The 14,708-nt window shown below is 41.6% G+C and overlaps 1 protein-coding gene across 2 annotated transcripts in view; it reads left to right on the plus strand.

Moving 5' to 3' along the window:
• Positions 1-511: 511 nt before the first annotated feature.
• Positions 512-14,708, plus strand: part of Pals2 (protein associated with LIN7 2, MAGUK p55 family member) — a 112,495-nt gene continuing 98,298 nt past the window's right edge. Inside the window, exon 1 of one of the 2 annotated variants that reach the window (XM_059257827.1) lies at positions 512-650. The gene's annotated coding sequence lies outside the window, so the exon portion shown is untranslated. The remainder of the gene's footprint in view (positions 651-14,708) is intronic. The other variant, XM_059257828.1, reaches the window with a different exon arrangement.

Here is a 14,708-nt window from a genome sequence, read left to right on the forward strand (position 1 = left end):
CTCGCTCGGTGAAAGGAGCTAGTGCCCTTTGGTTTATCGGTTGTGAACCGTACTCTCCGGTTGGGCCTCTGGGAGAAAATTCAGACCCCCGCCAAGTCCACCTCCGAGCCAAGGGGGATGACAGGGAGGCGGGCGCAGGCTTCAGGACGCCCGCGTCTCCTTTGTGCCATAGCCGCTCTCGGCCTGTTCCCCGCTCCCCTCCCACTGGACGCCGAGGACGCGCGCCCGGCCCGGGCGACCCTAAGGGACCCGCCCGCGGGGCCCTCTGGCGGCGGCACCTGGCGGCGGGGCCACGGCCGAGGGGCGGGGCCCGGGCGGGCGGGCGGGCGGGCGGGAGTGTGTGTGTGTGTGGGGGGGGAACCTCCGCGCGCACTCGTGCGCGCGCTCCCCGGCGTCCGGCGCACGCGCGAGGCCAGGAGGAGCGCGCCCCGGCGGCGGCGGCGGCGGCGGCGGGAGCGGAGCGGCTGAGGGAGGCTGGCCGCGCGGGCCGGCGGGCAGCGGCGGAGCCCGGAGCCGGGCGGAGGGCGAGGCCGGCGGGGACGGCGGGAGCTGCCCGCCCGACCGCGAGCCCCGAGTCGGTAGATGGGGCTACGCGGCGCCCGCGGCTGAGACGAGGAGCGGCGGCGCGGAGGCGGCCGAGGTGCGAGCCGGTGAGTGGCGGCTCCACGCGGTGCGGTAACGGCCGGCTCCGGCGGCGCCCCAGCCCGGAGGCGCCACGCGGGCCCCGCCCCTGCCACCTGGGCGCGGGAGCCACGGCGTGTCCCGCCGGCGCCCCTCGCCCCACGCGCTCCCGCGGGCCGCCCCTTCCGGGCGGGGCCGGCCGCCTCCCTCTGCGGCGCGAGCGCTCCAGCGTGGACCGGAGCGGGCGAGCGGGCGGCTCTGACTGACACCTTTAGGGGGGCTCCGAGATCCCGGGGAGGCGGCTTGCTGCAACTCCCGTTGCCACTTCCGAGCCACGAGGTTCCAGTTGTTTGGCCAAAGTGGCCGTGGGCGAGCACACGCCTCTGCGGGGGCGGTCGCCGCTCAGCGCGTGCTCTCGGAGCCTGGGCACCTTTGCCAGGAAGCAGAAAGGTGCCTGCCTTCTCGTCCCTTCTGTTCTGGCCGGGCAGCGGACCTGGGGGGAGTAGATGGCAGAGCCGACAGCGTGGTGACAGCTTGTGGATTGGTTGGGGGGGTGTATTTTGTTATTAATTTTCTGGCGGGGGTACTTAAAAAAAACAAACCAACAACAACACTTTATTGGGACTTTATTTTCAAGCTCCCAGTTCCTGGGATCGCAGCTCGAGATACCACGTTCATTAAACTCCCCTTTTCTGGGGCGAGCATTTGTGTAGGTGGGAAGGAGGGCGGTGAGGAAGAGACTCTCGGAAGGCTGTCGGTGAGAAGCTCAGAAAATTCTCCGCATTACTCAAAAAGCAGCCGGTTAAGGTCAGGCTAGCCACGCTTTTACTCTTTCCTACGCCTCTGGGAATTCTTGGAATTTTACTTTAGCCTTCCTGAATGGGGTTCCTTGTCGTATAGCTGACAATATCCGGGATGCGTTAAATAGCTCTTCTCTTGGACTATGATTTAGCAGGCATTTCTTCCCTTGTAGTCGTTCAGATGATTTTTTTTTTTTTCTTGAAACTTACATATGTCTCGTGTTAGGCGAGGTATTACACCGTTACCGAGGCTGAGATAGTTTTGGTACACTGGTCAAACAAGGAACCAGACCTAGGCTGTGCAGTTATGATAAACCACTAGGCCTGGTTATAGTTTTGTGTTCAGAGGTCTTATTACTCTGTAAACAAGTAACTTCGGGGATTGTTTCATTTTGAGGTCATTTATATCTTAAAGCCTTCATATATTTAAATTATTGTTTAAATACATGTATTGCCTTTTAAGGTTCATGTTTCTTTTATTCTAAATTAGTGTTACATAATGCACAAATGGTAACACTTTGAATTGCTCTATTTTGTCCTATGGAGACTACAGGCTATGTAGGAGGGTGTGTGTCTTTTGTAAATTATGCCAGTGAGTTCCATTTCCACCTTGGAATATTGAAATCTATATATATTTTTTTAAGTTTTGAGGCAAAAATATAAAGCTGTTATAGTTAAATTAAGTCTGATAGCACTATATAAGACAATTCTTTTTTTTCTCTTAAGGAAAAATGTTGGATTTTATAATTTTCTTAAATATTTGAGGGAGCAATTTGCTTTTTTTTCTGAGGCTCATTTCATGCTGAAATTGTGTTAAACTACCCAGGCTGCTTCCTCTCCTTCACCTTTAAGCATGAGACTAAAAACAGAAAAGGAGAAAGAAACTCATGAGGCTCTGGGTAGCCGTTTTATAATGTTTTAAAATTGCCTTGCTTGTTTGAATATTTACTATACCTATAAGGCTTTACTACTGAATAATGGATGATTAGCAGAAGACAACAGATGTTTTAATTAAATGCTTTGCACATTTTGGACATCTGAGCTTTATCAAAAGTGGGTAGCATTAGCAAATCATTGCTGAGAGAGTTGCATACAGTATAGTGATCACGCTAGTCGGAGATCCTCGGGTGATTAAAACATCAAGAAAATAAATACTGAGAGAGATAGAAAGACCTGTTTGTATTGTTTATGTCATTTAGTCAATTCAGATTACTGGTGGCCTAAAGGGAACTTCTGTAAATTCTAAGTTAGGTATATAATAACACTGATTTTCTTTTCCAATGTATTTCAATGTATTTTCCAATGTATTTCGTATTGCATACGTAACTATATTCGTATCAGAACTTGGCTTCAAGTAAATGTAGTTACCCACAAAGGATGTGCTGATATTTAGGGACGGTTGAGCAGAGTTGAAAAGTACTCAACTATCTGAGATATCATCATGCCTAGAAAATGTTAGAGAGAAAAATTATTGTAGTTTTGTTTTACTGTTAGGTTGTTTTTCTTTCAAAACAACAGTAATCCTCTGTTCATAAACATCACATCTTAAAGCACAGAAGACCCTCTACTATTGTGGTACTAGTATTTGATTACGTTTTTCTCTAATTGTAGGCATCAGCTTTGCTTAAGAGTATTTTGGGTTAGCTTCAAAGCAGCAGCAGTGATTGCCCCACACTTTGCTAGTATTCCTGTGTGACCACTTGGGGGAGCCGTTGCAGTTCATCTCAACGGGATCCCTGCTCTGCTTGCACTGGCTGCTAATCATCCTGGGCACTTGGCCAAACTGCTAGAGAGTGTGCTGAGGAGGATGCATTCAGAACCAAGTCTTGATCTCAGTGTGTAACGACTTTTCCTTTAACAACTCACACTCCACTCACAAAGTACCTCTCCTTATAGACTGTTATTAACAGTGTACTTTTTGAACTGCTGTTAAATGGGCTAACTAAATAACCATGAAACATAAGATTCATGAATGCATTATAGCTTTCAGAGCTCGGATGTTACTGGCATTAATCTTAGAAGCAGTGTAGGTTTAATTACTTGTTTAATGTACACAGATATTAGTTGTCTTGAAGTATCTAGAGAGATCATCACTCTTGTTTGAAGTATACTAATTCCAAACCTTTTAAAGCAGATTGGCCTCCTTTTGAAAGCTTTTAGGAGGGGAGATATCAAAGCATCCCTTATAGTTAAGTTTGTGTTCATTTCCCTACAGAAGGAAAGGCGGTCTTCTGGCAGCACCATGGAGATTAGGTTAAAGATCTATACCTTTTGGTCATTAAATTATGATTATTCCTACCCAGTATAATAAAGTCAGATTTCTGCATTCTCTTTTCTGATAATATTTAACCTTGTTGTGGCCATTTCAGAAAGTGAGCTCAGTAAACAAAATAAAATGCATTTTTAATAGGTTAGAGAGAAGTTAACTTTATGACTTTCCTTAATTATGGTAGAAGAACTCAGAGACCTTTCTCAAATCTTTCTCATGGTACGTAATGACTAACAATTCACATAGTCACTAACAATTTGGAGTAGTTCCCACCTTTCTAAATTGCTTCGATTTTCCTTTAAGATTATTTTGCTTTTATCCTAAAATTCCTATCTTTTCAGTAGTGGCACATGCCTTTAATCCCAGCACTCCAGAGGCAGAGGCAGGCAGATCTCTGAGTTCAAGGCTAGCCCTGGTCTACAGAGTGAGTTCCAGGACAGCCAGGGCTATTACATAGAGAAACCCTATATCAAGAAACAACCCCCCCCCCTGCCAAATTATTTTGTATGTGTATGGGTGTGCTTGAGTGTATGTGTGTGCCACATATATGTGGTGCCCTTAGAGGCTAGGACAGGCCATTGGATCCCCTGAAAGTGGATTTACAGATGGTTGTGAGCCATCCCACATGGATGCTGGGAACTGAACTCCAGTCCTGGAAGAGAAGCAAGTGCTCTAAACAGTAAGCCATCTCTTCAGCCCATCTTTCTAAGTGTAACGTCCCAGAAGAGACATTTTCTGCTTATAGAAAAATGCTCACTTGTTGCTAGATTCCACTGACACTTGAGCGTTGTTTTAAATACTTGGGGGTGATGATTTCAGAAGGGCCACCCATTGAAGTTATCACAGATTTAAGGTAGAATGAGAGCTGAAGATGAGACAGTGAGTGAGTGGGTTTTTTTTTTTTAAAGCTTATTTTTAAATCCTTTCCACTACTTGCTAGCTCCTGCATGTGACCTGACCCTGACTCGCCTTGTCATCTTCAGCTTTTTCTTTTATGCTCCTTGTTTCTGGATAGGTTCCTTACCAATCTCCCCTTGTTGCTAGTCCTCCACTGATACTGCACATCCTGCTGTTGCTAGTGAATGTGTGGCTTACTCTTCTCTGGCTATAGAGGAGCACATTCTGTTCCTCCTAGTAGAAAAATATGTCCATCAGCAGCTTCTGTATTTTTACAGTACCCACCCAGGCAACTGGGCACAGCAGCCAGTACTGACTTCTTCCCTGTTTGACAGACTAGCTTATGTTATCAGAACTTGGTTGTATATTGTAACCATGTGCAATCCCAGTAGACACCCCATGGTAAGATCTGTGCCCAGTCATTCCTGAAGCAATTTTATCTTTACTTCTTAATTTGATCTTCAATTCTAAAGATCTGAAAGGCATTCTTCTAGGAATATACAAAAGAATTGTACCTAATGAGAAGAATTTATAGTTTGTTTAAGAAAGATATATGTGTGGAAGAATCAATATAGCATGAAATAATAAAAATAGCATGATGATAATGAAGAAACTGGGGAAATATCTACAATTTCTACTGAAGACAAAAGACTAACTTTCTTAGTCTGTAAAAGATACTTACTAACCAGTAAGCAAAAGATTAACCCCAAGTAGGCAGAGAGCATGGACAGAGTCTCAAAACAGAAATCTAAATTATATTATGCATATGTTAAGACTTTCAGCTTCATACAGAATACAAATATAAGCTAAGACTGAGTGTTGGTTTGCTGTGTAGGCTAGGCTGGCCTTAAACTCAGAGATCCCCTTGCCTCTGCCCCATTACTGCTTCGATTAAAGGTGTGCTCACTTGTTTTAATAAATATTTTACGTACATTTTCAAGTGATACTAAGTTTTTACAAGATTTCTTCCAATGGCACCAAATTACTTACAGTGTAAATTTAGCACTCAGGAAGCTGAGGCAGTTGAGACCCTACTTGAAAAAAATAAATCAAACCAAAACAAAAAAAAAAATCTGTTATGTACCATTTTTACCTATTAGATTCACAGAACAAAGGAGTTTTTTTGGTTTTTCAAGACAGGGTTTCTCTGTGTAGTTTTGGTGCCTGTCCTGGATCTCGCTCTGTAGCCCAGGCTGGCCTTGAACTCAGAGATTCGCCTGGCTCTGCCTCCTGAGTGCTGGGATTAAAGGTGTGCGCCACCACAGCCCAGCTATCTGCTAATGCTTTTAAAGAGAATGGAGCTTAGCAAGTTTTCTCACATTGTTATGCAAGTATAAAGTAATAAAATTAGATGCAGCTGAAATTCTGAAGAACATTAAGGTGAATGCTGGAAATTAAATTTTAAAAAGGCTGAAAGTATGCATAAATGGATGTAGATGCTTGTGGGAAGATAAAGAGCTAACATGCAACTTATTTATCTGAACACTAACTTGCATTGCTGCTTTCTGGCTTCACTCATGAAGCTCAGCAAACTGGCCTTCTCTTTCCTTCCACTCTTCGAAAAAGGGTTGTCTCCAGTAAGTACAGTCGCATTTGGTCAGGTGATCTTCTTTTAGCCTGATGCCTGGAAGACTGAGTGGAGCTAAGCTTATTACCTTTATATAGAAATAGTAAGTAATTTGGTGCCATTGGAAGAAATCTTGTAAAAACTTAATATCACTTGAAAATGTACGTAAAATATTTATTAAAATAAATGGGCACACCTTTAATCACAGCAGTAGGGGGGCAGAGGCAAGGGGATCTCTGAGTTTGAGGCCAACCTAGTCTACACAGCAAGTTCCAGGACAGCCAGGGAGGGCTACACAGAGAAAACCTGTCTCAGAAAAAGTGAGCAGCAAGGCAGTCTCAAAAGAAAAAACAAAAACAGTTTATGTTGATTATATTGTGTGTGCTTTGCATGGTTTGTGGTTCCTTTGTTCTGTAGAATATAGGTATTAGTTGAGTAGGAGAGGTGTTATTAAAAGGTGGGATGGACAGCTGGAGATAGGTAAAATATTTAGGAAGTTTGTGAGAGTGTGAGGAAAATGACTGACTCTATTGTGGGCCATAAGCTTAGGAAAAGAAAAGTGAAAATGAGAGTTTCAGAGACATGGTAGATTTCAGAGGGCCTTCATCGTGGGGGGCATATTGGCCTTGGGAGCTGCTAAGTAGATGCAATTTAATGTTTAAAGGATATTTGGTTTACGAGGTTTTGTTTAGTAGGTACTTTTGCTGTAGAGTGACTGGTACAGTGTGCTCTTTGTGTAAGCACCTGTCCTGTGCAATTACCCTATAGTAAAGGGTTTTAATTCCAGCATGCATATATTGACAACAGCCCTGAAGAGTCACAGGTTGAGTATAATAAATTAATATATCCTGTGGAACATTCTGTTCACTACCAAACCATTCCACAGAGATTTGGAGGGCGTTCTGTGTTGTTTAGTTTAGCGTTTGGTCTGTCCGTCGTCTCCAGCACATTAGCCAGGTCCACACGGCAGGCAGCACACATCTTTCTGGTTCCCCTTCCTTTGCTCATGCTCGGTCCTTCCCTCTTTTGCTTTCTAAATCAATAAGGGTTCAGGCTTTCTGTCCTCAAGAAACTCACAATTTTTCTTTTTATTCAAGACAAATTGTAACACATAACTTGTATAATCTTCTTTATATGAGTAAATGGTTTATGTGTTTTCCTTCTTAGGAGCTTTGAATACCGGCCCCCCCAACACTTGCTTAGTAGAGTTCAAGAACTGTGCTAAATGTTCTTCATACATGATCTCATTTACTAATTGGATTTAACACCAGATTTTTAAAATACTTTCAGATTCTCTTAGTTTCTCTTGGCTGCTGCAACAAATTGGCACACTTACTGACTTATAAACAAAACTCCAAAATTTATTTTCTTACAGTTCTGAAGACCAGATGCCCCAATCAATAGTATTGGGTCAAGATGTCATTAAGCTGTTCCTGTTGGCAAATCTAGAGACTTCCTTTGTTGCTTCTTCCACTGTTTCTCATGGGCACTCCTTAGCTTGTGACTTTGTTATTCTCACCTGTGAAGGCCAGTCTTTCAAATCTCTCTGCTCCGTTCTCCCCATTTCTCTCTTCCTTCCTTTTCTGCCCCCCAACTCATCTTCTCTCACAAGATCCTTATTTAATATAATCACAAATTTTAAATTTTTTTCTTAGCAAGGTAATGTTTAGTTTCCAGAGATTAAGACAGATTCCTTTAGGAAGCCCTTTGCTTAGCCTCTCAGAAAAGGGGGAAGGGCTAAGAAATGTTATTTTTGCCTCATTTCCTTCTGTAAAGTAGTATTTCTTAACTAAGGATGATTTTGCTGACACTTTATCCTCAGGGGCATTTCACTGTCACAGATGAGAGGAGCTGCTACTGGTGTCTAAGTGAAGGATGCTTCAGAGTGCCCAGGACAGCCCCAGAAAGAAAGAAAGAGTCACTGTCAGAATGTCAGTGACTAACACTAGTCTTAGAGCATCTATTGACTAGGTGTGGTGGCACACACCTGAATTCTAGTACTGAGGATGGAGAGACAGGAGAATGACAGGTTTGAGGCTTGCTAAGCTATGTAACAATTTCTAGGCCAGTCTGGGCTATGTAGTGATACTGTGTGTGTGTGTGTGTGTGTGTGTGTGTGTGTGTGTGTGTGTGTGTGTGTGTTCGTTTGTTCGTTCATTTGTTCATTTATTCATTGATTTGAGTTACAAAAAAAAATGATTCACCAGTACCTTAACTAATCTGTTACTACTTTAAAACATAAGTTCATGTCAATGTGTTGATCTTAGGAATGTATCTTTTGCCAGGAGCTCTGGCTCCTCACTCTTCTGGTACATTATCACTGGTAAGTTGGCTTAGTAGTGACAGTGATCCTAAGTGTGGTGACGTCTCAGTTTGCACATGTCTTGCCCACCCTTGATTATAGTAATTAATCATGTTTTGTTACTTAGGTTCTTCGGGTCTTTTCAAGTCATTGGGCTTGGTTTTCATATAAACATGATACCTGTAATACCATAGTCTATACAGATATACTATGATATACATAAAATAGTGTTTTGAGTTCTTATTTCCAGGTGCAGCTTGTTTTTATGGCTTTTAACCAAGTGATACGAAGATGGCTAACGCTATACTTCTTTAGAAATTCTGGGATGTTTCTGGAAATTTAGTTTAGTGCTTGTCTTAGTTGGCTTTCAATTGCTGTAATAAACAACATGACCAAAAGCAACCTGGGGAGAAAAGCGCTCATTTTAGCTTATAGTTTATAGTCCATCATCAAAGGAGCCATGCAGGAGCTTCAAGTAGAAACCAGGGAGTAGTGTTGTTCACAGAAACCTCTGGCTTGCTCAGCTAGACTTCTTAGCCTAGACTTACCTGCTAGGAATGGCACCTCCCATAGTGGGCTGGGACTGCCTACATCAGTTAGTAATTAAGAAAAGCCTCACAGGTGGGGCCACAGTCCAATCTAATCTAGGCAGGTATTCAGTTGTGGCGCCTTCTACACAGGTGACTTTGAGTGTGTGTCAAGTGGACAACTGAAGCTGTCTATAGCAACACTACAGTGATAGAGTTTATAAAGTATTGAATTTTACTGTACATTTACTAACATCAGCCTCTTGCTTCAGATACTTCTTTGCTAAAAGAAACATTTATTTGTTTTCATTAACCATAACAAATACTATTTAAAGTGTATTTACTAACAAGATACTGTTTTCATAGGTTCTTAAGTTAACTCACATGATTCCTTAAAATTAGGACCTGTATTCTTTTCTTTTTCAGCATGGTATGAGAATTAGCCCTGGGTCATAGCCTCAGCTCTTCCGTTCCTCTTTTATATTGTTCAGATTACGAAGCTCTCTATTCAATCAAAACAGTAAGTTTTCTGGTACAAGTGTTTCAAAGAGTTGTTTTGAGAAAGGGTCTTTTCTCTGTAACCTCAAGCTGGTGTGGATTTAGTGATCATCGTGCCCCAGTTCTTGGATTATAGGTGTGTACTACCACACTGGCTATGGTTTTAATTGGTTAATATAAATAAAATATAGCATATTTTAAGTATGTAGTAAATGTAATTCAGGAAATTCTTTCTCTTACTATATGGTATGGGGTGGTATGCACAGAACCTAATACCTAATAGCTTTTTAGTTAAGTTCCCATTCATAGTTTTCTTTCTATAACTCCAATATAGGTCTGTGTAAGTTTAGATGGATATTTATTTAAATTATGTACTGTTGACTAGTTAATGTCTAATTTTCATCTGACTTCTCAGTTTATTTACAAAGATCAATCAAATATTGAATGACAACGTGGAATAGGTGAATTCAAGTTCCTTCCAACCTGAAGATTTTATAACATTGACACAATCCCTATTTTCTGCTAAAACCTGTAAAGTAAAACAGTATTTAATAATGTGACATCTTATTTTAAATAAAGCAGTATATACTTTTAATAGCTCTATAGTAGTTTGTTACCATATAATGAAGTTATATGGGAATTCTTTAGCACTTCAAATGAGTGTGGTCATCTCCAAATGAATTTATTATGTATGTCCATATGCACATATGTTTTGTGGACATTTTAACTTTGGTTTTATACCTAAAATTGTCTTTTCATCTTTTAATAGTTCAGCTGGCACTTTGGCCTAAGAATCTTAGGACAGTTGAGTGAAGTTTAAAGCATTGGAGTTAAGTTACCAATTTTAGAAATAAATGATCATCTCTATTTTTATACAGATTTATTCAAATAGTTATTTTCTTTTTTAAACCAGTACTCTATTGGAATGAGAATGAATGAAAACATTAAGCCATTTAAGATGGTTGGACCTTCTTTGGCAACCTGCTTGTAGCATGCCTTCACAAATCATCAGCATTGAGTTCTGGAAAACCTCAAAGCAGATACATCTTTAATGATGAAATTTGACATCGTAGGGTAAATAAGGTAAAAGATAAATAAGGTTAACTGAAGTTGTGACTGAACACATAAAAGTCTTTAGAACATTTTAATGTTCTCCCAGGGAGAGTATTAATAGAACATATTATCAACAGTTTATGCTAATTAATTTGGAAATTCCAGATAATATACAATTAATTACAACTTAACCACTGCTTTCTTGAGAGAATCTTGAGTTTTTGGAACTTTTTAAATTTTCTCTTAAAAACTACCGACTCCCACTACTGTCCTACAGATAGTACAACTCAGATGTTTGGGGGGGGGGGGTTAGCAACCTTTTCTTTGGTTCAGCTTACTGTATCGTAGCAGGTATTTATGGTGTGTTTCCACTGATGATAACTTCATGCCAGTGTTAAGAACGCAGCAGTAAAACACTCACTTGGCTGTCTTTGTTCTTTGTTTCTCACCTGTCTCCTAAGAGTGCACTGCCAGTGTTTTCTAGTCCTACTCTGCTGTTTTTGTTTCTTATCTTTTATCATCTAAGTCTGTGTGCTTCCCTTTCCCATATGTTTCTGAAAGAAGCAACTTATACTCTGTTACTTTTCAGTAGAAATTTTCACTGGAAGTAAATCTGAATATGTATATTCTGGAAATTTCAAATACATACACACCTATAATAAAAGATTCCATTATATAGTTTAAGAAAATAAAATTTGCTTTACTTACCCAAGCATCATTCCTTGAACATAGACTGTGCTTATACTTTTAGAAAAAGGTATTAGGAAAATTTAGCAAATAAGTAGCATTGTTACCATGAATAACACTGTAAATTCTAAAATGATTCGTGGAACGGTATGGTTTTTTGTCAACTTGATGAAAGTTAGAATCATTTAGGAAGAGGGAACCTAAATTGAGGAAATGCCTCTGTTAGCTGGCCTGTGGGCAAGTCAGTGGGGCCTTTCCTTTATTTTGATTGATGGAGGAAGGCCCAGCCCACTGGTGATAGTGCTGCTCTTAGGCAGGTGATGGTGGCTTGTATAAGGGGGCAAACTGAGCAAGCTGTGGAAAGTGAGTCATTAAACAGCACTCCTCCATGGTTTCTACTTCATTTCCTGCCTCCAGGTTCCTGCCTCAACTTACTTAGTGATGGATTGTGACCAGAAAGTTGTAAAAGAATTCTTTTCTTCCTCAAATTGGTTTTGGTCAGGTTTTTTGTTTGTTTGTTTTATCATAGCAACAGAAACTCATGCTGTAGCAGCCAGCAAGATGGCCCAGCTAGTAAAAATACCTGTCCCCAGGCCTGTTGTCCTGAGTTGGATCCCTAGGACCATGAGGTGGAAGGAGAGAAGTGACACTGATAAGTTGTCCTCTGACATCCACATACCCAGCCTTAATACATGAATATGATTTTAATTATTTTAAAAGAAAGTTAAAAAGAAGAGAAAAAGAAATTTCACCTGTGGGTAGAAACTTGCTCTCTGGTTGAGTTAATTTTGAAAAGAGTTTGAAGACTAAAATTGATTTGACCCAAACAAAAGCTGGCCGTAATTGTTGAGAAATTGATGACTAAGAGGGGAAAGGCCTTCTGTGGAATGAGTCACGTGAGTGAAGTGGTCTAGGAATGAGGTGTGTATGTGCCAGTAGGATGGAAAAGATCAAGGTGCTTAGAGCAGATTTGTATGGCAAAGAAAAGAAGGGGTTAGGTTGCATATATGAAAAGGCTAGATTCTTCAGAAGAGAAATGCAGATATTTCCAGAGACAAAAAAGGAGGGTTTTCCCTAATGCAGCATGGCCATTAAACTATTTCCAAGTGCATTGTGTGGTAGCCTTGTGCTGGGCTGGTTACAGTCAGAAAGGAGCTGGTAGTCGTAAGTGAAAGGTGAACTAAAGAGCCTGAAAGACAGTGGTGAGTGGCAGAGTCGAGAGGAAGGAAGAAACTCAGGGACATTGTGACTCCAGCATAACAAACCAATGGCTTAGGGAACACATTTTGAACTTTTCAAGGGATGCCTGTGCAATCTTTCTCTGGGTTTTCGGGTTTGGGATCACCCCAAGAGCTTCTCTTTTCCCCAAGAAAAGTCCTGATCTTATTTTTAAAGTTATTTTAGGTTATATGCGTATGTTGGGGAGCAGATGCAGGGTCTCACGTGTGCTAGACACGGGTCCACCACTGATGTACACCCTCAGCCTTGTCCTCTTTAAAAATAAATTCTTATATTCCCTAAGTTTTCTTAACTGTATTTGACTGTTAATTAAAGAATGAAAACGTTTTTTTGAGACCACCTACTTAAGTATAAACTGTAAAGTAGGGTTTCATTTATCTCTGCATGACACACTGTTAATCTCAGTGGAAGGACATTAACAGTAATTATGATAGATGAGCTGTATGGGTTTTATAACATAAGGCATGAGAAAAAGGGTGTGGGAAAACTACAAAAATTAGAAAAACTGGAGAATTCTTAGGGCAGCCGGTGCTACAGAATGAGCCCTGTATATTTCTACCCCCTCTGTCCCTAAAAATCAAAATACCAATGGTAGGAAGGACTGTGATAGTATATTGATCACACTGTATCTGTGTCTCATTCACAGGCAAGTTCTTGTCTGGGCATTTTTGGAGATTTCAATTAATCCCTATCTTTCTCCAAACTTGGCCAGTTGTTGTCCTTTCCTATGGCTTACAGGACAATAGATTTTCTTTATTGTGTTCCTATCCTGCAGGTTCATCTTTGTGGCGAGGTGATATGCAATGTGTGTGTGTGTGCTCACGCATGTGTGTGGAGGCTGGAGGTCAACATCAGGAGTCTTCTAGTGGTTGCCACCTGTCTCTTGAGGTGGGGAGCCTCTTGCTGAACCTAGAGCTCATCGCCCCACTGGCCTGGCTGGCAGGCAGGCCTGAGAAGCCCTCTTGCCTATGCATCACTCATGCTGGGAGTTCAGGCCCACAGTGCCCTGCCTGCTCAGCTTTATTTGTTTATTTATTTTTCTTTAAGTGAGTGCTGGGTATCTGAACTCAGGTCACCATACTTGCCAACTGAGTCATCTCCCCAGCTTTATCTGGGTTTATCTTAGAAGGTTTATAAGGGTTTGTCTTAAGATATTTGGGATAGATAATTATTTCTGATTTTTTTAACCCCCTGTAACAGTGGATTCTTCTGCTGATTTCACTTATCTTGTATACACTTTTATAAGTTTAAGTCTGCAGAGATCATTTTTTTTTTGAAAGGTTTATTTATTTATTATGTATACAGTGTTCTGTCTGCATGTATGCCTGCGGGCCAGAAGAGGGCACCAGATCTCATTACAGATGGTTGTGAGCCACCATGTGGTTGCTGGGAATTGAACTCAGGACCTCTGGAAGAGCAGTCGGTACTCTTAACCTCTGAGCCATCTCTCCAGCCCAGACATCACTTTTATATTCAAATTCTGAGTGATTTTTTTACTCTTGTAGCAGTGCATTTTATGTTTTTGATTTATCATTTTATGTATATGAGTGTTTGCCTATATGATGCCTGTGTACCATATGTGTACCTGGTGTCTATAGAGACCAGAAGAGGGAGTTGGATCCAAAAGAACTGGAGTGACAGACATTGTGTGCCTTACTGTGGGTGTTGAGTGGAACCCAGGTTCTCCTGGCGGAAAGAGACTTGACCACTGAGCCGTCTCTCCAGCACGGGATCAGTGCTCTTACTGCACTTGTCCAAGTTTGCTCCTCTGCTCTAAAACACTGAGCAGAAGCGACTTGGGGAGGAAGGCTTTAATTTAGCTTAAAGGTTCATCATCAAGGGAAGCAAAGGCAGCAGAAACCATGGGAAATGCTGCTTACTGGCTTGCTCAGCTTGTTTGTTTGTTTGTTTAGTGTTTTAAATTTGCAGATAGGTTCTCAATATGTAGTCCTAGCTGTCCTCGAACTCAGATATCTGTCTACCTTCTGAGTGCTAGAATTAAAAGCATGTGCCATCAAGCCTGGCCAGCTTGCTTTCTATACAACCCAGGACCACCTGACATGGGATGGGCCCTTCCACATCATTAATCAAGAAAATGCTCCATAGGTATGCTCGCAAGCCAATCTGATGGAGACAGTTTTTCAATTGAGAGTTCCCTCTTCACAGTGACTCCAGTCTGTATCAAATTGACAAAATGAACAGCATAGCACTTGAAGATATTTGTATTCCTGGTCAAGGATGAACCATG

Source organism: Peromyscus eremicus, chromosome 3 (genome assembly GCF_949786415.1).
Source record: "Peromyscus eremicus chromosome 3, PerEre_H2_v1, whole genome shotgun sequence".
Lineage (NCBI taxonomy): Eukaryota > Metazoa > Chordata > Mammalia > Rodentia > Cricetidae > Peromyscus > Peromyscus eremicus.